The following is a 24,313-nucleotide window of genomic DNA, read 5'->3' as shown; positions in this document are numbered from 1 at the left end:
AGCTTCCTTCGTCGATCTCCTCCGCTGTTCTTGGCGTCGCGCGTTCTTCTTCCGGTGGATTTCGATCCCGATTCCTTCTCCAATCAACCTCTCGAGCTTCAACTTCATTGTAGAGCTTCACGGCAACACATCCCGATCATCTGGAGCCATCAGAGGGTGTTCCCTCCGGCGCAATCTCTACTTCTACGATTCTCTGTTCCAGCGCCGATTTGGAGGTGGTCTTCCAATCGGCAACTCCGATTCCCATCATCAGCATTTGGAGGTGGTCTTCCGGTGTTCCTGAGCTCCATCCGACATCAAACTATCATCCGCAACTCCATCCAGATCCAGAGGACCAGATTTGTAGATTTCCAGCATTTTCGGCCATTTTTGGGTTCCGGGTTGTTCTTAGCTCACCGGGGGTGGTCCGTCGGCGTTCTTGAACAATCCTGGAACTGATACGCCACTGAGATGCTCCACTGAGGTCCAAAGTTGGGTGGTCTCGACTTTGACACTCTTGTGTGACGGCTTGAGTGTGAAGCTTGTATAGATTGGTTGTGAGTTGGATTGGTTTACATTTTAATTCATTTTGTTATTGTTTTTATAGCTTAGCACAAATTACTTTTATGTTTTGTTATATTTTTATGCAAGTAGTTAGCATTTCTTTCCTTGTTGAAGCTTAGTTTAAATTTTAGTTGTTGCTTGGTTAAGTGTTTAGAGTTTAAATTCAAGCTAGGGTTTTAATTGGTGTTGTAGATAAGATTTATTTGCATCTTGTATTTCATTCCTTAGTTTAAGAGTGTGTCAATGGTTTAATCTCAATGTAGGAGTGACAATGCGTTAAGGTTTGATTGTTGGCACATACATAGGGTTTTAGTTATGCTTTAGATTAATTTCTTTACTGTTGTGTTTTCCTTTATAGATTTATATTCAAAGCTTTAAAACCCCCAACTCCATTTTTATATCGAAAACCCCAAAAATAGGAATAAAAAGACAATCCTAAATTACATTCTACCGTTGGTTCCTCGGATCGATCCTGGGCTCGTTACTACAACGTTATTGTGAAATTAAGGGGTTCAGTGGAAAATACATTTATCAATTTGATTAGCGGATGTGACAGATTCGTATACCCAACACCATATTTAATCCTTTAGATCCAATAGTGAATCTCTTAAGGAATTTCTCCAAATTATCAAGCTTTAACTTCAAAGCTTGATTCTCCCTCTCTAGGTTCCTAACCCTAGAGTCAACATGTCCACCATGGACATTCCTAGACCTACCCTTTCTAGGCATGTGTCTCTCCTTCTTGGGATTAATGCCTTGGGTCTCCTTAGGTCTATCATTTCTAAATTTATCATGCATAGATTTCCTAGGGTTATGATCCACATTTACCCTACTCCTATCATGATATCTAAATCCAAAATTTTTCATTGCTACATAATGATAATCATTATTTCTCCTAGCATGCATGGGAAGATACGAATTTGAATTTGAATTACACTTCAAATTAGGGTATAGCTCCCTTACCCTTGAAGCTCCCCCTTGACTTGAGCTCCTCCTCTTCTTCTCCCACTTCTTTAGATGCTCCAACTTCTTGAACTCTCCCTTCCTTGAGCATCTTGTGTGGTAGTGTCCAAGTTCTCCACACGTGAAGCATCTAATGTGCTTCTTCTCCTTCTTCTTCCTACAACTCAAATTAGATTCTAAAGGAATTGAATTGAGTTTAGGAGATACCTTCTTCTTACTCATTGGACACCTACTCTTGTAGTGTCCCTTCTCATTACATCCGAAGCAAACTATGTTGTTCTTTGACTTCACTTCGATGGAGGTGCTTGCTATGTTTACTTCCAAGACTTCATCTTCTTCACTTGTCTTGGAATCTTCTTCAATTCTTGAGGATGTAGATGATACCTCATCTTCCTTTTCCTCCTCAGATATTGAGCGTGACTCAACTTCCGTTTGCTCCACCTCCTCTTCTTGAGCTACTAAACCCAACTCCTTGGGCTCCACATCCGATTGGTCCTTCTTCTCCTCTTGGACCACTTCATCACTTTCTTCGGATTTTTCTTCTTCTTCTTGTGTAGGCAAAAATTCCTCCCATGGAAATTTCTTCACTTTACTCCACAATTCATGGGCGTTCTCATATTTACCTACACCACTTATCACATTAGGAGGCAATAAATCAATTAAAATTGCTATTACCTTTGAGTTTGCCTCCGATCGTGAGGTTTGCTCCTCCGTCCAATGTCGTGTTCGGAGCTTCTTCCCTTTCTTGTCTTTAGGGACTTCAAATGGCTCTTCCACCACCATCATATTTCCCAATCCGTCTCGAAGAAGTTCTTCATCTTCACCATCCAAAAGGTGATATCCCATAAGCTTCCTCCTTCGAACTTTGGCGGATCTATCAAGCCGGTCATCTTTGCTTCCTCGGCGGTTAGTCCGACGGAGAGCGGCCTTGCTCTGATACCACTTGTTGGGGATCGGTGGCCGGCTAGAAGGGGGTTGGATAGCTAGGTCACCCCCAACTTCTTTTCCTTCTACACTATTGTTAGTATACGCAGCGGAAATCTAATACTAACTACAAATATGAATACAAAGAAAGCTTAAGACAAGAATAAGAAATGCAAACCAAGCTAACACGTTGTTTAACGTGGTTCGGAGATTAGGGCTCCTACTCCACGGCTGTCCGTAAGGTGGACGATCCCGATCCTTCGGTGGATTACTCCCCGGAAAACTTCCGGCTAGCTCAAACCTCCTTGTGGGTGGACAAACCTCATCACAACCCTCACAAGAGCTCCTTTGACGCTAGGGCACAGGTAGACTACTAATAGAGATTAACCACCTCTATTTCGTCAACTCAAACCAAGCTCCCAAGCTTTGGTTTTATAGGCCACGGGTTGGAAAACCCCGCCTACCAGTCGACATGCCCTCGATGGAAATTCAATCCACACTATCCCATCGAGCAGAGACATTCTGTTCGCTGCCAATCGACTGCCTCAGTCGAATGCACCAGTCGACTGCTAAAACATGCAGTCGACTGCTACAGTACTGCTACAGTAGCGCTACAATAACGCTACAGTGAAACCCTAAAACTAAGATTTTACTCCGAGTACAATCTCTCGTGCACTCGCACCCTCACCCTTATGACTCACTTGATGCTTCCTTTGCACCTTCAAGCCTACTTCCTTTGGCTCTCGTCCCTCGGATGCATTCAAGCCCGCGGCTCGTCCCCAATGCCATCCTTCGCGTATGCCTCGAAGTCGCTTCCCTCGGCCCTTGTCCTCCCTGCCTTGTCCATGGTCCCTCAGATGCTCCATCCTTCACCAGACCCAAAGCCATCAACCTGAGTCACATGTGTATCCTGCAAACCTGCACAACTCAAATACACATATCAAATACAAGGGTGAACCTAACTTAAACACTTTGCCCAAACACCAAAACACATGGTCGCACGGACCATTGGGATTGCTCCAACAAAACTCACAAGACGAGATCTGCTTAGAAACCAGATTAGCAACATCAAACTGGAACAAGGTGAAACAATTGCACACTTTCATTCTAGGATCAAGGAGCTCATCACTAGACTCACGAATCTAGGAGAAAAGGTAAGTAACCGAGATTCGCAAAGGTACACACTTAACGCATTTCCTAGAAGTACTGAATGGACATCATTAGTAGATGCCTATTACATATCTAAGGATTTAGATTCAACTACGTTAGAAGAATTATTTTCTACCTTTGAAGTCCACAAAACAAGATGTGAAGATTCGAAGGAGCCGAAGCACAATATTGCCCTTAAGGTAAAGATGGACGAACAAACTTTAGAATCTTCTCTCGACGACAACGAAACGGTAATGATGGTAAGACAGTTTAAGAAATTATTTAAAACTCGAAAATCTAACCATCTGTAGGGTAGAAAGAAAAGGACAATCAAATGTTACCACTGTAATGAAGAAGGACACGTTAAAGACAACTGCCCTAAGTTAAAGATCAACGACAATGGAAAGAACAAGAAGCCCATTCAAAAGAATAAATACAAGACCCTAAAGGCGACGTGGGCCGAAACGTCGTCTGAATCAGAGGTTGAAGCCTTTTCTGGACTTATGTTGATGGCAAGTCATCAAGAAGACGAACACGAAGAAATCTCTTCCGAAATGAGCATCGAGAGCATCGATAAAGGGAAAACTACATCAGAAGAAAACAACAGTTCAGGGGGAGCTACGGATGATGGAATCGACAAGGAAAGTCAGGTACAATCTCTTCCACCTGATAAACTATTCAAATTTGTTAACTTCTTATCAAAAAATTGTTGCAAGTTAGAAAAAGAAAACATAGACTTGAAAATACAATTGTCTAAAGCATGTCCACTATATTTATATGATAATTTAAAAATAGAAAATGAAACATTGAAAACAGAAATAGAATATATGCAAAATCATGCATGCTCATATAATAAAAATATTAGGAAATATAAAAATCTGAATTGGTATCTTAGATTTCATAGGGATCAAATCAAAAAAATACCTAAAAGTTACGTTCCCCCAAAATTTTTAATTAACTCAGTTGGAAGGAACCTATATTGGGTTCCAAAGACTTGTCTAAATTAAAATTTAGACTTAGGGCTTTCAGAAAGTACATTAAATATTTGATTTCATTATGAGGCTTTGTTTAGAAGTGGTTGATGATCCAATAACCAAGAAAACATAGTGCCTTGCCACAGCCTAGAAGCCGATTAACGAAATAAAATATTTAATTGACTAACTGATAAATTATTAAATAATTAGATAATGTTTTCATAGTTGTCAGCATTTCTCAAATTTGTTTGGTAAACTTAAACTTTCTAAATTATTTACGTTGATATCAATTTTTTTTTTCAATTTTCAAAACACTTTATTAGTTTTTTTAAATAATTACCCTTATATTTTTTTATATACCCCATTTTTTATGTGATCAAAGGGAAAGAAGGAAAAAAATAAGTCTAGGGGGAGGTACTAGTTAAAATTTAAATTTAATTTGATTTTTTTTTTTTTTGCACTTTATTGCATACTTGTATTTTTATTGCTTTAACTTTATATTTGTTTACCCTAACTTAATTTGGGTTGCTCACATCAAAAAATGGGGAGATTATTGGAACCCCAAGGTTGTTTTTGGTGTGATCAACCAAGTTAGGTTAGGTCCTGTTATGTTATGATCCCTATATCTAAGTGTACAAGAGCTTAGGAGTACAGGAAGTCGAATGGAAGATGCGACTAACGAGAATGACGGCATGGGAGAGAGCCGACTGGCTCGATGCATCCAAGGGACGAGACGCTGCGGAAGAGCACGCCGGTGGACGAGAAGGACGTGTGCGATGTTCGAGGTATGAGAAGCCGGAGCGGAAGCCTACTCGAGGAGAAGGCTGAAATTGAGCCCGAGTGAGCCTTATTTTGGTTGGCCAAAATCACCCAGGCGATCGGAGCAGTAGAATAGCTAGAGAGGAGCTATGGAGCTGCTAGAGTAGGGTAGGGCAAGATTATAGTACGTTAGGAAAACTTGGTATAGGAAGTCAAGTAGGGTAAGACATACCCTTCTTGGTCTACTTAGCTAAGTGAAACTAACTGAAGCTATCTCATCATATTCTATACTAGTTAAACCAAGATTTTTAAGAAAGTCAATTAAATGAATAATTTTAATAAAAGATTTTATCTAGAAGTGGTTGTTTCTCCGATACTCAAGAAGGCCCCTATGTCTCGCCACAGCCTGAAAGCTAATTTTTGAAACGTGCATTTAATTACTTGATAGTTAAATCTGAATCTAATACAAAATCAAATCATCTTCAAAACTTACATAATTCATCTCATAAAACTATAGGAATACCTTGGTTGAACAATTAGACCGAGTGAGGTGATTAAGGCAAATTAAAATTAAATTAAAGTTTAAATTAAATTAAAATTAAAATAAGATTAATATCAAATTAAAATTAAAATTAAATTAAAGTTTAAATTTAAATAAAATTAAAATTAGAATAAAATTAAATTATAATTATAATTAAATTAAAGTTTAAATTAAAATCAAATTAAATTAAAGTTTAAATTAAAATTAAAATAACTTAAAAACTTAATTAAACCTTATTAAATCTAATTAAACCAAAGCTTAATCTTGACTCCTACTCTTTGTATAAATCTAAGTGGATATTGGATAGTAGTTGCTCCAGACAGATGACTAAAGATCATATTAAATTTACTAAGTTAACACTTAAGAGACTAAGAATAGTTGTCTTTGGAAATAAGGATAAACTTAAGGTAATTGAGATAGGTAACATCGAACTTGAGTCAAATTTTATTATTAGAAAAGTATTACTTGTGGAAAACGTTAAGTTCAATTTGCTTAGCATCAGGTAATTATGTGATATTGGTTATAAGGTTAGATTTCTATTGTTTGAATATTTGACTAAGCACACAAATGATCCTACCATTAGACTTAAGGGATTTAGACATAACAACATCTATGCAATTAATCTAACTAGCTCCTCACTTAAGTATAACTTGACATAAAAAAAGAAAACCTAGCTATAGCATAGAAGACTGCCCCACACTCACTTTAAGAATATTACAAAATTAAATGACTTAGTTAGAGATTTATCAAAATTACCTAACCTTGAGACAATAATTTGTAATGCTTACCAATAAGGAAAGCAAATCAAATCAACTCACAAACCAACTAATCAAACTCAAACCAATTCTATACTAGAATTACTATATTTAGACCTATTTGACTCACGTGGAATCAAATCAATTAATGATAGCCTATATTATTTAGTAATAATTGATGATTATTCATGATTTACTTGGGTAAAATTCTTACGACACAAATATGAAATATTTTGAATATTTAGTAATTTTTGTAAATAAACAGAAAATGAAAAAGACTTAAAAATAAAAAGAATTAGGAGTGATAATGGAAGGGAATTTAAAAATCATAGGTTGATAAAATTTTACTTAGAAAATGATTATCACCAAGAATTCTCATGCTCTAAAACATCTCAACAAAATAGAGTAGATGAAAGAAAAAATAGGACCCTACAAGAAGCCACTAGGGCAATGCTTAATGAACACCAACTATCCAACTACCTCTAGGCTGAAGCTGTTAGCACAACTTGCTATGTCCAAAATAGAACGACAATTGATAAGATGTATAATAAAACTTTCTTTGAAATCTATCATAATAAAAAAACCTAACATTAACTATTTTAAAGTATTTGGATGTAATATCTATATTTTAAATACAAGAAAATATTTAGGAAAATTTACATCAAAAATTAAAAATAGAATTTTTGTAGAATATTTACTAAATGGTAGAGCCTACCAAGTATATAACAAAAATACCCTAAGAATTGAGGAAATAACAAAAGTAAAATTTTATGAAAACTCTAACCCTATAGAGCCTAACCAAAGTCAACCCCAATTTGAACTAATAAACTTTGTCAGATCTAGCTCTAATCAAGGGGGAGATAGTGAAATCCAAAATCAAATAGAAGAACAAGAAACTAAACTAACTAACCTAGATGAAAATCAACAAAGATAAATTGAGTCTAGAACAATAAGAGTTAGCCCAGATCACCGAGTTGAACAAATAATAGGTGACCCATACCTAAGGGTTCAAACTAGAATATCATTTAGAAACCTAAGTCAAATAACTTTAATTTCTAAGATTGAACCCAAAACTATAGAAGAGTCCTTACTTGACCCAAACTGGATCATAATCATGCAAGAAGAATTGGCCTAATTTAAAAGAAATGAAGTCTATAACTTAGTACCATTACCCAAAGGCAAAAAATTTATAGAAACAAAATGAATCTTTAGAAATAAACTAGATGAAAAATGAAAAATTGTAAGAAACAAAGTTAGATTAGTAGCAAAAGGGTTTAATCAAGTAGAAGGACTTGACTATGATGAAACATATGCCAATAGCTAGACTTGAGTCTATTAGGATACTACTAAGCTTTACAACTCATAAAAGATTTAAACTTTACCAAATGGATGTAAAATTAACCTTTCTAAATGGGTTAATTAAGGAAGAAGTTTATGTAGGTCAACCACCTGGGTTTGAAGATTAACCATCTTGACCATGTGTTTAAATAAAAGAAAGTCTTATATAGTCTAAAACAAGCACCTAGGGTATGCTATGAAAAATTATCCACCTACCTAATATCTAAAGGGTTTAATCAAAGATGAGTTGACTTGACTTTTTTCGTAAAGACACTTGAGTCTGATATTTTTATAGCTAAAGTCTACATAAATGATATAATCTTTAGTTCAACTAATTCAGAATTTTTATAAGAATTTACAACCTTAATGGAACATAAATTTGAAATGAGTCGAATAGTAAACTAACATTTTTCTTAGGTCGACAAATTAAATAAACTAATGAAGGAAATTATGCATATCAACAAAAGTATACAAAAAAATTACTTAAAAAATTTAGAATGAAAAATGCTAAAGAAATAAAAACTCCAATAACAACTAACATAACATTAGATAGTGATCCAAATGAAAATTAGTAGACTTAAAATATTCTAGAAGTATCATAGGAAGTTTGTTATACTTAATTGCAAGCCATCCTGATATTCTATTTACAGTTAGTATGTGTGCTAGTAATCTCATCTAACTAATATAAAAGAATCTTAGATATCTAAAAGGTACACCTAATGTTGGAATGAGGTACCCTAGAACAATAAATTTTGAACTTAGAGGTTTCACTGACTCAAATTATGTCGGCTGTAAACTAGATAGGAAAAGTATAAGTGGCAGATGTCAACTATTTGGTTCATCATTTGTCAGTTGTTTTAGTAGAAAATAACACTATATTATCTTATCTACTACTAAAGAAGAATATATAGCAATGGGTGAGTATGTAGCATAATTATTATGGATGATGCACACTTTAAAAGACTAAATTAAAATTTAAACATGTAAAAATCTTTATTGATAATATTAGTTCAAGTAACTTAACCAAAAAGCTAGTGCATCATTCATGAAAAAAAATATTGAACTAAAACACCATTTTGTAAGAGATCTTGTTGTTAGAGGAGACATTGAACTCAACTATGTTGAGTCCAAGTTAAATCTAGCTGACATCTTCACTAAACCACTCCCAGAAGCAAAACACATACCTTGACTGCGATCTGTAATCATCCTTATCTGTTTGGAAGCTAGCATCGGTGTAACCCTTTACAACAAGCTCTTCATCGCCTCCAAAGATTAAGAAATAATCTTGAGTCCTTCTCAAGTACTTAAGAATATTCTTAACTGTTGTCCAGTGACTTTCACCTGGATCTGACTGGTATCTGTTCGTCATGCTTAAAGCATATGAGACATCTGGGCAAGTATAAAGCATGGCGTACATGATAGACCTTATAGTTGATGCATAAGGAATCTAATCCATGCGGTCCCTTTCTACCTTAGAAGAGGGGCATTGAGTCTTCGAAAGACTCACATCATGTGACATAGGCAAGAATCCCTTCTTGGAATTCTCCATGGAAAAACGTTTAAGCACCTTGTCAATATATGTACTCTGGCTTAGGCCAAGCAATCTTTTAGATTTATCTCTATAGATCTTAAGGCCTAAAATATAGGCTGTCTCACCTAAGTCTTTCATCGAAAAATAATTCTCAAGTCAAGTCTTCACTGACTGAAGAATAGGGATATCATTTCCAATGAGAAGTATGTCATCTACATATAATATGAGAAAGATGATTGTATTCCCACTAACATTCTTGTAGACACAAGGTTCATCTTCATTCTTAATAAAACCAAACGTTTTGATCGCATCATCGAATCGAAGATTCCAGCTTCTAGAAGCTTGCTTTAATCCATAAATGGATCTTTGCAACTTACAAACCTTTCCAGCATACTTTGGATCTACAAAACCCTCAGGTTGTATTATGTACACATCCTCGAGTAGATTTCCGTTAAGAAATATGATTTTGACATCTATCTGCTAGATCTCATAATTATAGTAAGCTGCAATAGCAAGCATGATTTGAATGGACTTGAGTATCGCAACTGGTGAAAAGGTTTCATCATAGTCTATACCAAGAATCTGCTTGAAACCTTTAGCTACCAATCTACTTTTATAGGTATGCATACGTCCATCCATGTCAGTCTTCACTTTAAAGACCCTCTTACACCCAATGGGTTTAATCCCTTCAGGTGGATCAACCAAAGTCCATACTTGGTTAGTGTACATGGATTTCATTTCGGATCTCATGACCTCTAGCCATTTCTCAGAATCTGGGCCCTGTACAACTTCCTGATAAGATGTAGACTCATCAAGACCAATAAGCTCTACATCATCATAGTCAGACAAGAGAAATGAATATCTCTTAGGTTGACGACGGGTCCTATCAGATCTGCGTAGAGCGTGTGCTACTTGAACAGGTTGTTGCTCCACAACTTCTTGTGCTTCCTGTTCAATTTCCATCATGACATCGATGCTAGTTTGTGTATCTTGAATTTCTTCAAGATCGACTTCACTCCCACTAGTCTTTCTAGAAATAAATTTCCTTTCTAGAAAGACACCAGTTCTGGCAACAAACACCTTGCCTTCTGTGGGATTATAGAAGTAATATCCCTTTGTTTCCTTGGGATATCCTACAAAATAGTACTTGTCTGATTTGGGTCCAAGTTTATTTGAGACTTGTCGTCAAACGTAAGTCTCACACCCCCAAATATTCATAAAAGACATCTTGGGACTCTTCCCAGTCCATATCGTATATGGTGTCTTTATGACAGCCTTAGATGGAACTCGGTTAAGTGTGAAAGCGGCTGTCTCTAGAGCATGTCCCCAGAAGGAAGTAGGAAGATTTGTATGACTCATCATCGATCGTACCATATCTAATAAGGTACGATTTCTCCTTTCTGATACACCATTACATTGTGGTGTTCCAGGTGGAGTGAACTGAGATATGATCCCACACTCAATGAGATGGTCATGAAACTCTTGGCTAAGGTATTCCCCACCTTGATCTGATCGAAGTATTTTAATACTCTTACCAAGTTGGTTTTGTACTTCATTCTTGAATTTTTTGAACTTTTCAAAGGATTCTGACTTGTGTCTCATCAGATACACATAGTCGTATCTACTAAAATCATCAGTGAAGGTAATGAAGTAATAATAGCCTCCTCTAGCAGCTATTCTGAAAGGGTCACATACATCTGTATGTATGAGTCCTAACATATCATTAGCCCTTTCGCCGTGTCCACTAAATGGAGTCTTTGTCATCTTGACTTAAAGACAAGATTCGCATGCCTCATATGATTCAAAATCAAATGAGTCCAAAAGTCCATCCTTATGGAGTTGGGATATGCGACTCTCATTTATATGACCTAGGCGACAATGCCAGAGATATGTTTGGTTCAAATCATTAGACTTAAACCGTTTGGTATTTATGTTATAGATTGGGTTTTCAAAGTCTAGAACATAGAGGTCATTCATAAGAGGTGCACTACAATATAACATATCATTGAAATAAATGGAACAACATTTGTCCATTATTACAAATGAAAAGCCTTTCTTGTCAAGAAATAGAGATAATGTTCTTTGTCAAAGCGGGCACATAACAACACTCTTCTAATTCTAAAACAAACCCAGTGGACAAAGATAAAGAATATGTTCCTACAGCGACAACAGCAACTCTTGCACCATTGCCTACTCGTAGGTCTACTTCACCCTTTGTCAACGCTCTACTATTTCTCAGCCTCTGCATATTAGTACAAATGTGAGATGCACATCCGATATCTAATACCCATGAAGAAGAAATAGATAGATTGACTTCTATAACATATATACCTGAGGTAGAAGTCTCACTTCTCTTCCGTTTTAGTTCCTCTGGGTATACCTTGCAGTTCCTCTTTCAGTGTCCGGTCTCACCACAGTGGAAGTAGGTTCCTTCCTTAGCAACCCCACCTTTGGGTTTCAGTGCATGAGTCTTACCCTTGCCTTTGGCTTGGGTCTTACCCTTACCTTTAGGCTTTCACTTGTCTTTGTCCTTAGACACCATTAAAATGGAACTAGGCTTTGCCTTCTTAAGGTTAAGTTCAGCAGTTCTCAACATGCTCAACATCTCAGGCAGTCGTTTGCCAATTTCATTCATGTTGTAGTTCATGACAAATTGACTATAGCTATCGGGCAATAACTGCAAGATAAGATCAGTGGCTAATTCTTGGCCTAGTGGGAATCCTAACCTTTGTAGATTCTCCACATACCCGATCATCTTGAGCACATAAGGCCCTATGGGACTTCCTTTTTGCATTCTGCATTGAAACAGTGCTTTAGAGATCTCAAATCTCTCATGCCTTGCTTATCCTTGATATAGTTGTCTAAGGTGTTCAACCATATCATAAGCATCCATGTTTTCATGTTGCTTCTAAAACTCAGAGTTCATGGTGGCAAGCATAAGGCATGACACATCTAATGCATCATCTTGATGCTTCTTGTAAACATCCCTATCAGCTCTAGTGGCAGTAGCCGGGGGGGGTGCCTCAGGAATGGGCTACTCTAGGACGTACAGTTTTCGTTCTTTCTTGAGAACTTTTCTCAAGTTTCTGTACCAGTTCAGGAAGTTAGCTCCATTGAGCTTGTCCTTATCAAGGACATATTGCAGAGAGAGTGTGTTCGACGTATTTGATGACATGATTATCTACAACAACATAATGCAGAACTTAGTATCATATATCGATCATTTAATTAGGTCTTTAATTAAATGATTCTCCCACAGAATTATAAATCTTGGTAGGAGCGAGTCATGGTTGTGGTTTTACCCACACTACGAGCTCCAATTCCAATCGAGATAATATTCATGTGGGACAAGATCCATATTATACCTCATCTTGAGTTAGCTTTGGCTAATCGCCCAAGACTCGTATAATGTAGGTAGGCATCTTATACCAATTACATCAAATGCAACTCTTGTATAGCTAGATGAACAATATTATTTGTTCATTTGCCCATCTTATGAAATTCATATTATAGCTCATCTTGAGTTAGCTTTGGCTAATCGCCCAAGACTAGTACAATTTAAATTCCATCTTATGGGATATGCCTCTAAGCTCTCATTCTAAATGAGACAACTTAGTTAAGTTGCACCTAAGTTTAATAGTCAGACATCACAATTATCCTGTCACATTCTAGCAAGATAAATTGAGTCACTTTGCTTTAGCAAAAATTGACTACAATTGATCGAGCTAGATGTGAGCATTAAACTTTTGGTAGCCATATTCTAAAAGGACCTAATTATATATATTAAACATGTATCGAATACATCACAAAGCACACATCACACATATATGTATAAATCAAAACGTGACACGGTTATGGCCCCCATAAACTACGATATTCTCAAGCCAATGAGAAGAGCGATGAGTCCACCTAGGTCAAAGCAGCTTCTCCAAGCGCTCCCTTTGTCGCCATGTGTTGTTGTCCTTCCTTTCTTCCTTTTCATCCATCTTCCAGTAGACTAACTCCTTTCTAATTTATACATTACAAAATCTAAAGAAACTCGATTTACATTCGAGTGTAATCTAAAATTACAACTAGCATGAAAGGGATGAAGGCACGACACGCAGGTCATATTATGAATTAAACATCACACACAACCACAATGGGGTTCAAGGGCCATAGCCATGTACCATGTCATATATATTCACAATATACCTACAACATAAATTTACTATGATTGCAACATCAAATTATGAGCCGCAACGCTACAGCGGTCCCGCCGAGACCCTACTACCCTTAAGACCGATTATGTTTCATTCCGGACAAAACATCTTTGGTCGAGACCTTGCTGGGCACATACTAACTATGTTTTGTTCTCAACAAAACACTAATTTTTGGCTAAAACTCATAATTTTGTAGATCATAATAAACCTATCATGCTTTTCTATATCACATATGAAATTGCTAACAACTTATTATATCCCTTCGGAAGTGGCTCTGATACCATTGTAAGGAAATATATTGCTAAACACGCAAACGCGCAGCGGAAAAACATATTTCCTCCAGAAGATCCATGCGAAGGAAAAGAGAAATTCCTACATACACTAAGTTTTCTAACATAACATGAGAGATTATACCTTTATAGTGTGCACACGATCTTCCGACAGCTCGGATCTCAGCATGATCAAGCGTCCATGCATCTTTCGGTATCCACACGAACAAGTGTTCTTCCGTTTGTCTCACAAACTCACAAAGATGGAGAAGAAAAAACACTTATGGTTGTGCTAGCAACCAAGAGTGATTTCGTCCAAGAGAGGAAGAAGAAGAGGAAGGATTATGAATAGTGAGGAAAAATGAGAGTAAAATGGCTTAAGTATTTTTCATCCAATGAAAACACTTAATGTCATTAATTCCATTAATGAGCCTTAATGAGTATTCACTCTCCATTAAGGGTCATTTTGAAACTCCTCATTTTTCATTCAATTTCAAAAATTGAATATAATGATTCATTGAATTTTGAAAATTCCATGAATGTCTTCTCATTTATCCTCACTTAAGTCTAACTCAAGTATAACTCACTTGAGTCTAATTCAAGTCTAACTCACTTGAGTCTAACTCAAGTCTAACTCACTTGAGTCTAACTCAAGTCTAATTCAATCGAGTCTTACTCAATTAATTCTCATGCAATTCAAATTCAATGAATCACTATTTCATTAATTTGAACTGACTTCCTCAAGTCTAGTTTGAATTTGACTTAATCCAAAAATTAGATCCAATTGAGTCTAACTCAATAAATCCAATTCGGATTAGACTTAATCCAATGATTCATCATATGAATCCATCTCCAAATCTACTTGTTCTTAGTGTGTGACCCAATAGGTTCTCGTAATGTTGGCAATGTACCCAAATCAACATTTAGATACATAAGCAATGAGTGACATCTAGCAAGCCATCATTGCTACCCAAGTGACGAGAAAGTCGAGATCCGACCTAACCTGTCCATGGCTATTATCTTGTATGACTTGGTCCCTCTATCCTTGATATTTAGATTGATCGATGAGGCATAGACCGTGTCATCCTCTTATCAACCTTTGTGTTTCTTGATCTCTAAGTAGACACACTCAGTCAAATAAGCTCAATATCTCATATTGATTCATTTGTGCATGGTCATGCTTTCTTGTGTCCTACTAATCAAGGGGCCCACAAATATCGCTTCCGTCATATGGAAGGGATAGATCTCATTTACATCACTCACATCCCTCCGCATAATTCATTGTATACCCAGTGATCGACTTTATTATCCACCTTGTTACAGGTGACATTTGTCGATACCAAAGTACACAACTCCTTATGTAGGGAACCGTAGTGACTTCAGGTCAAAGGACTATTCATACCAATAGTCACATGAGAATGTTTATGGCACTCATATAACGATCCATGAAACATTCTCATGGTGGGTCATTCAGTATATATTCTCTAATATATACCCATGTGTCAACCTGATATCTCATATCCATGACTTGTGAGATTAAGTTATCCATTGACCTACATGCTAGTCTCAACGCATTAATATTGTCCTTGTATATTAATGCTCGACTAGGAACAGTTAAGAGTAGTGTTCTCTATAATATCTCACTATCAATTCAATCAATTAATATAATGTAGATAAGAATCAACTACCCAAGGACATTATTATACTTATTCAATTGGCACTGAACTGAAATAAATATAATAACCAACTTTGCCTTTTATTAATAATGATATATGATACAAAATGAGCTCTTTATAATCATCTCATAATTGGTACTAGGGCTAATACTAACATATCAAACCTCGCCTCTATCTGTATCCACGCCAAGCTCTTCAAGACAATTTCAAGAGAACAAGCTTCTCCTTCAGAAGGTACTAGCCACGAGCAAAGAAGAAGGATTAAGAAGATGAAGAAGAAGCAAAAGGAAGATCTTCTTCCTTTGGGTTGCTCACGACAACAAGAAGAGAACCTCTTGTTGTGGTTGGCTGCAAGAGGGAGGGAGAGGGAGAGAGAGGGATTGGGTTTAGGTTTTCAAAACTTAATCAAGTTAATAATGAATTGTGTATTAATTCTCTCTTAACCATATCAATATATAGTCCTCTTTAATAAGTTGGATTAGAGAGCCCAAATCCAACCCATTATGCCTTAACCAAAAATTAGTCCACTAACTCCTTGGTTTGGTGCACAACTAAATCAAGTTGATTCATGGATAAACCAAATTGATTCATAACTAATCCAAATAGGGTTCAACTCTTTCATAAGAGATGTGGCTCATTCGTGCTTTTGTTTCGATAAATATTTTTATATTTGTCTTATGTATGGTCCAACCAAACATTTATCTCTTGATCTGAAAATCTTATTCTCTAACTAATTGTTTTATGTCTTTTAGAGACTCGTAGTGCGTGTGACCTAATAGGTTCCTGATTTATCTTGTCCATCTATAATTAACTACTTAATTATGAAACAATCATGAGTGATACCTAGTAGTATATCATGATTCCTAATTAACTGAAAAATCATAGTTGACCTCAGAACTAATTTTGAACCCTTCAATAGTTATAGTAAGTCGTGCCTCATTCTTTTCACTTATCTTATTGCCACTTGGTTTAGGACATGGTCTATGTGTATACCCCTACTAGGCTAACTATATCACACCTAGTTCAAGTAATACTTCCTCGTTTACGGATTCAAATTACTCGTACATGTATACAAGAGTTCCATACTTTTAACATGCGATGTTTTGGCCAAAGACTTTTAACAATAATCCTAACGAGTGATTATAGGGTATACGTCTCCTCGCAAGGAGATGTGAATCCTCTGTGGGCTATCCAAACACCTTCATACTTCAACTTATACCCAACCATCTCGGGTCTACACCTTCAAGAGATGTTTACTTAAGACATCAAAGTATAAGTCTCTACAACCAATATGACTTATATACATCAAGTCGAAGAAAACTTGCACTCGAGCAGTAGTAAGAACTTTACAGACATATCCATATATGTAGAGAACCATATGAAGTCTTATAGCAAGTCACTATAATAAACTAGTTATCATAACTAGCATCCACATTTAACTCTCGAAATCCCAATGTCTCCTCCAACTAGTGAGAAACAGCTGTTTGGTCAAACCAAGAAGTATAACCTGTACTAGTCTTACAGAATTGATAATGTCTGAATGCACCAATTCGACGACTAGAGAAACTCTAATACATTCATAATTGCACATGTAGAACTAATCACAAGTTGTGATTCAATCACAAATCCTCTCATGCTATGAATTGTATTACTGACATTCAGTAAATGAGTTTAAGACTATTCAAACATATAATATGCACTCAAATAGTGAATCAATATTTATTAAATAAATAAATAGTAAAATCATAAGGTAATTGCCTTAGAATATTCCTCAAAACCTAACACTCCCAATTGGCCTAATGCCAATCGTCATAGTATCCTAAACTGTAAGCATGGACGTGACTCTCAAACTTGCTTTATGGTAGAGCTTTTGTCAAAGGATTTGCTAGGTTCCTTTCGGTGGAAATATTCTCGAGTTGTATTTCTTTCTTACTAATAATCTCCTTGATCAGATGATAACGGCGAAACGCGTGTTTGGATCACTGATGAGACTTAGGTTCCTTTGCTTGTGCAATGACTCCAGTGTTGTCGTAGTAAACAGGTAATGCTTTAATACTAGATAAACCACACCAAGTTCGATAATAAAGTTCTTGATATAAATTGTTTCCTTTGCTGCTTCCGAAGCTGTAATGTATTCTGCCTCATAAGTAGAATTTGTAATAGTATATTTCTTGGAACACTTCCAACTAACTGCACTTCTATTTAATATGAATATGAATCCAGACTGGGACTTGGAGTCATTCTTTTCCATCTAGAAACTGGCATCTGTATACCCGCATATGATCATATCACCATCTCTATATATTAAAAACATATCCTTAGTTCTTCTCAAGTACTTAAGGATTATTTTGACATTCGCCCAATGATTCATTCTTGGATTTGACTGATATCTGCTCGTAACACTAAGAGCATACAATACATCGAGGCTTGTACATAACATAGCATACATGATAGATCCTATTGTAGACGCATAAGATATCTTATCCATACAAATCTTCTTGTCTTTTGTGTGTGGGTACATAGACTTCAAAAGGTAAATTCCATGGCTCATAGGTATGAAACCTTTCTTAAATCCAGACATGCTAAACCATTTTAGTGTCTATATATGTCAACTATGAAAGATTAAGCAACATTTTTAGTCTATCTCTATAGATCTTCATCCCTAGGATGTAAGTTGTTTCTCCCATGTCTTTCATAAAGAATATCATGGATAACCAAACTTTATCTGACTGTAGAACTGGTACATCATTTTCTATAAATAATATGTCATCAATATATAATATTAGGAATATGACCACACTCCCACTAACCTTTTGATACACACAAGATTCATCTGGATTTTATGAGAAATCAAACTCATTGATTGTAACGCCCGAAAATTCTCAAAACTATTTTAGGAATATTCTATGATTTTTCTGGAATTATTAGATATTTTTCTGGAATTTTTGGAGTATCGGAAGTAGCAAAAATAATTAGAACCACAAAATAGCTTAGGCGAGGATTGAACCCGAGACCTATGACTTAGGGATAATGCTAGTAACCAGTTGAACCCAGCAGGGCCGTGCTGAAAGAGAAGGGAAACGTTTATATTTATATTTGAGTTGGGCCTAGTTACCCACTTAATATAAATTAAAAACTTAAGTTGGTTTGGGTTATTTCTTTTATTTGGTTCGGCAACTTCTCCCTCTCCAAACCCTCACCGACGCCACCTCTCCCTCTCCTCCCTCCCTCGGCGCCAACACCCAAGCAAGCCTAGGGTTTCATCCCTAGGGCCATAAGAGTGTCTTCCGGTGACATCCCGGGCACAAGGACGTTCCCCTCCGCGAGTAGAGCACGTGGACGCGAGCGAGTCGTCGAGAAGTCATCTCCACCGGAATTTCTAGCGATTAGATTTGTAAGAAATCTAGCATACAAGGTAAGAAATCCCTCACCTGCAGTATAAGTAGCTTCCGTTTGGTTTCTATGCTCTAGTTTAGTTATATGCAGATTTTTCGACATATAGGGTGTATTTAACCCTCCTCGCAGGTTTAGGGATTTGGTGAGTACCTTTAGATGGGCCGGACACGTCTTTTCCCCTTCAGTTGGAGGTTTAGATGCTGTTGAGTGCCTAAAGGTAGTCTCCCTAATAGAGAGGGGAGTTAAAGCACACTAGGTGTTCGATAAATTAGCTAGTTAAGTAAAAATGCAAATTAGGCATTTTAACAGTTCAGTTGAATGCATTAGAAGCATCTAAATCAGTAAATCAGTTTATTTCAGCTTATATGGGACTACGGTCCAATGGGTGGGCTCCCACAGTCGCCTCTAGGTTCAGACAACCTAGCTCTAGGTTCAGATAACCTAGAAACAGCAAGTTAAAACAGTTAGCTATATTCAGTATTTTATTTTCAGTGGCACTGTACTGGATCAGATATCCATTGGGTTGGACTCCCACAGTCGTCCCTAGGTTTAGATAACCTAGTTAACCCTACTAAATTCGGGACTTGCAAACCCGGGTCTAGCTAGGGATGCGCGCACAGCAAGTACAGTTGCCGGGCCCAAACAGTATGTTTAGTATTTTCACTTACTATATGTATATAGTTTTCAACCTTTCACAAATTAGTTCGTGAATTCAGTACCGTCCTAGCAGTAGCTCAGTATTAGCTTAGCTCAGTTTTTAGTATCAGTTTAGTTTCCATTGATACCATGTGATTGATATCATGTTCAGCTTTAGATATGCCATGATTGTATGCTTATATGCCATGCCATGTTTAGTTTATTCAGTATACTTAGCATATCCTTTCAAACAGTATGATTTAAAATCATATTTGCATCGTATGCATGTTTTAGTGAGGTAGATGGTTTCTTACTAAGCTTTAAGCTTACAGATACTTTTTCCTTATACTGCAGATAAAGGTAAAGGGAAAATGGATTAACGGAGGCTGGAGGACAATGCGATGAAGATGTGTGTGGATGGAACTTGGAATAGAGATCTTAGGGAATTTCAGCAAGCTTGTTTAAGCACTAGAACCTTTTAGCATTTTGTTATTTTGCACCTTAGCATGTTAAATGTTATGAACTAGTTAATCAAGCATCCTATCATGTTTAGAATACTATTTTTGTGATGTTAGGATGTTTGGCATTTAGTTTAGAAATGTTATAAGTAGTTTGGCACGAGCAAGTGCTGAAATCAGACAATTGGTCGAAATCAGAAACTCGAATCGATCAGCTGATCGATTCGAGGGTTTCCAATCGATCAGTTGATCGATCGGGCCAGTTGTTCCGCGAACAGTAGGCTTCTGGATCGATCAGCCGATCGATCCAGCAATTTCTGTCGCGAACAGAAGGCTCTGGAATCGATCACTGGATCGATTGGCCAATTTGGATCGATCAGCCGATCGATCCAGAATATCGTCCCGAGCACAGTAGCGTGCTGGATCGATCACTGGATCGATCCAACCTATGTCCCGCATACAGTAGCCGGCTGGATCGATCACTGGATCGATCCGACTATTCCAATCGATCCGTGGATCGATTGGGAGGTCTGGTGTCAGTGGGGGAGTGTCTAAGTTCAGTTCCTTGGCCATGGGGAAGGTAAAACATGTTATGAGTAGTTAGTTTACCTCCCTTAGCATGTATAGAACCAAGAAATGTCAGTAGTTTAGTAAAATTTTAATTAGTCCAGCTTCCGCATATGTCTTTAGTAATGGTCAGGGAATAGTTTAGCACAGCATAACTGTAGCGATCGGCCTTACAGCTCAGTTAGTAGAGGGCGGGTCGTTACAGAGTGGTATCAGAGCAGTGTTCCATACTTCCTACACACACATCAGCATTGAACCTGCAGCTTCCAAGTAAGAATACCTCTACTTTATTTATGCTCCTTGTTTTGTTATTACAGTTCATGTTTATATGCCTACTGCTTGTTAGTATGTGATAGTTTTTAAACATGACATCAGTAGTTATATAGCTGTGATTACATTAGTTATGTTATGTCCTCTATGTCTTTAGAAATGGTACGAGGATGCCCAGCTAGAAGGGCACTAGCTACTGAGCCCCAGCAAGAGGCAGGCAGTTCAGTGCCTCCTCCTGACCTTACAGCATTAGTGGCTCAGTTACAGCAGCAACTAGCTGAACAGCAATAGGAAATAGCCACCTTAAAGGCTAATCAGCAGAGTACCCCCACAGTCACCCCGGAACTCTTAGAGGTTCCACCACCAGCCTACAGCACCACCCAGCAGATGAGCCAAGAAAGGAAGCCTATCGATCCAGTGGCGGAGTCAAGCCAGAGAACTTCGGGCACTAGTGAACCATGGGATGCACAAGCCTGGTTCAAAACACCGGAGGGCACGATGGAGCTTCTGGACTGGCCGAACACGAGAAGGTGAAGTGTGCCTCCTTCGGCCTGAAGACGGACGCATGTGGTGGGAAAGAATCGAAACGAAGCGCCCAGTGAACGGATGTCATGGGTCGACTTGAGAAAGAATTCTTCGAGGAGTTCTTTCATATCGGGTTACAAACCGCCACTACGACGAGTTCACCGAGTTTCGTCAGGGCAACCTTTCGGTTGAGGAAGCCGTGAAGAAATTCAACAGGTTGGCTTGTCTATGCCCGAGCTAGTCAGCCCAGAGAAGGAACGAATCCGGTTGATGCTCAAGATGCCGAGGCCGAGATAGCGATGAACGTGGTTGGTGGCATATAGGCCACAAACCACGAGGAGTTAGTGAGCGATGTCTTGACCACGAGCATTACGAATAGCATAAAGCAGGCAAGTCTCCTCGAGTACAAAGGCCAAGGAAACTCTCACACTCAAAAACAACAAGGCCACATCTAGAAAGGAAACTCCAACAGAAGCGCAAGTCGGGAGTGAACCAAAGGAGGACCATCTAGCAAGCGACCCGTTATCCAAAGTGTGCTACTTGGGGAAATTCTACCGGGGTTTGTCGCAAGGGCACACGAGGTTGCTTGAATGTGGACAAGAAGGGCACATGGCAAAGCACCGAACAAGACCGGTCTTCCTCACCCACAGAGATTCAGTATGCAGCCAGCACAGTTATATCATATACAGGCGCTCTAGAAGGTCCACTTATCAGCCAGGCAGATTAGAAGCCCCTCCGGCTGAATGCGAGATCTACTCACTCACCGAGAGGATGTAGCTAATGCCTCGACAGTTGACAGGTCGATTAACATTTTACAGTATGGTGCTACTGTTCTATTTGATACTGGGGCAACCCATTCATATATAGCCGGATGTTTTTCGAAAAATTAGAAAGACCCTCAGAGGTACTCGGTGTTTTTGACGGCATTACCTTCAAGAGAGATCATGGCATCCACGCATTGGCTCTCGTCATAGCAGACAGAGAGCTCTTTTGTGATCCGATAGTGCTAGAGATGACCGACTATAACGTGATCTTGGGAATGGACTTTCGATCGAATACGATGCTACCATAGAGTGTCAGAAAAGAAAGTCGTCTTCCAACCTGCAGTTTGAATACGACGGAGAACCAAAGAGAAAGGCCAAGAAGTTTCTCTCAGCTGTGAAAGCACGAGATTAATGGCAGGATGTACAGGATTCCTAGCGCACATAGTCAACGCCAGCCAGGAAAGAACCAACAGCTAGCAGAGGTTCGAGTCGTATGTGACTATCCAGAGCCTTCCCGAAGAGTTACCAGGCTTAGCACCAGACAGGAGATTGACTTTGAGATAGAGCTCATTCCGACGAATCCTATCTCCAAAGTGCCTTATCGCATGGCTCCAGCAGAATCGAAGGAACTTGAGCAATTACAGAGCTACTCGACAAGGGTTTCATTAGTCACTCACCATGGGAGCTCCTGATTGTTCGTGAAGAAGAAGGATGGAAGCATGCGATTGTGCACAGATCACAGAACCAAGTCACGATCAAGAACGGTATCCTCTTCCCGAATCGATGACTGTTCGACCAAATCAAGGAGCAGGTGTTCTCAAGATAGATCTCGGATCGGTTATCATCAGTGAAGGTTAAAGGGGATATACCCAAGACAGCATTCAGAACCAGATACGGACACTACGAGTTCGTAGTCATGCCCTTTGGCGTGACCAATGCTCCAGCTACATTCATGGATCTCATGAACAGAGTAATCAGGGAGTATTTAGATAAGTTTGTTATTGTGTTTATCGATGACATTCTTATCTATTCAGGAACTCAGGAAGAACATTCAGAGCACCTGAAACTAGTATTGCAGACCCTTCAGCAGCACCAGCTATACGCCAAGTTCACGAAATGTGAATTTTGGTTAGATCAGGTGTCCTTCCTGGGTCACATCATCTCAAAGGATGGTGTCATGGTAGATCCCAGCTGTTGGTTGCTACTCGGAAAACCTAGAGGTTCCACTGTACAAAAATTTTGTACAAAGGTCTGAACCTTTTCCTAGCTACCATGTGTTCTTTTAAATTAAATTTTGGATCGCCTGCGGAACTTAACACGTTTGATCCAAAACTTAATCTATTTGTTCTTTAAGGTTTAGACTTGGATCTCCTGCGGAACTTAACACGTTTGATCCAAATCACCTAAGTTATTAATTTCATTAAATATTAATTTCCATAATTGGTTCCCAGTACTGACGTGGCGAGGCACATGGCCTTCTTGGATATGGGAACAACCACCACCGACTAGACAAAACCTTTTATGGAAAGCTAATATTTAATTCCTAAAATAACTTTAGGTCAACCAAAAAGAACAATCAAATCACAAGGAAAAGAAAAATAAAAGAACACAACATCGAAAAACATATTCGAAATTCTAGAATCGTAAGCCTCTTGTATTTGGTATTATTTCCATAAATAACTAGTATGATGCGGAAAGAAAAATTACTAGTTATACCTTGTAGAAAAACCCCTTGATCTTCTATCGTATTCCTCTTCTAACCTCGGACGTTGTGTGGGCAACGATCTTCCAAGATGAGAAACCACCAAGCACCTTCTTCTCCTCCTAGCTAGGTTCGGCCAACACAAAGAAGCTTCACCAAGGACGAAGAACAAAACACCAACCAAGCTCCAAGGGATACAAGCTTTCTCTCCTTCTTCTTCTTCTTCTCCAAGTAGTATCCGGCCACCACAAGAACTCCAAGCAAGAGATAAGTTTCGGCCACCACAAAAGAGGAAGAAAGGAAGAGGATGGCCGGCCACAATAATTTTCTTCAAGGATGAATAATTTCGGCCACCACCAATGCTCCAAGGG

The sequence above is a fragment of the Zingiber officinale genome, chromosome 5A, assembly GCF_018446385.1.
Source record: "Zingiber officinale cultivar Zhangliang chromosome 5A, Zo_v1.1, whole genome shotgun sequence".
NCBI lineage: Eukaryota > Viridiplantae > Streptophyta > Magnoliopsida > Zingiberales > Zingiberaceae > Zingiber > Zingiber officinale.
Note: the sequence above shows the minus strand (reverse complement) of the source record.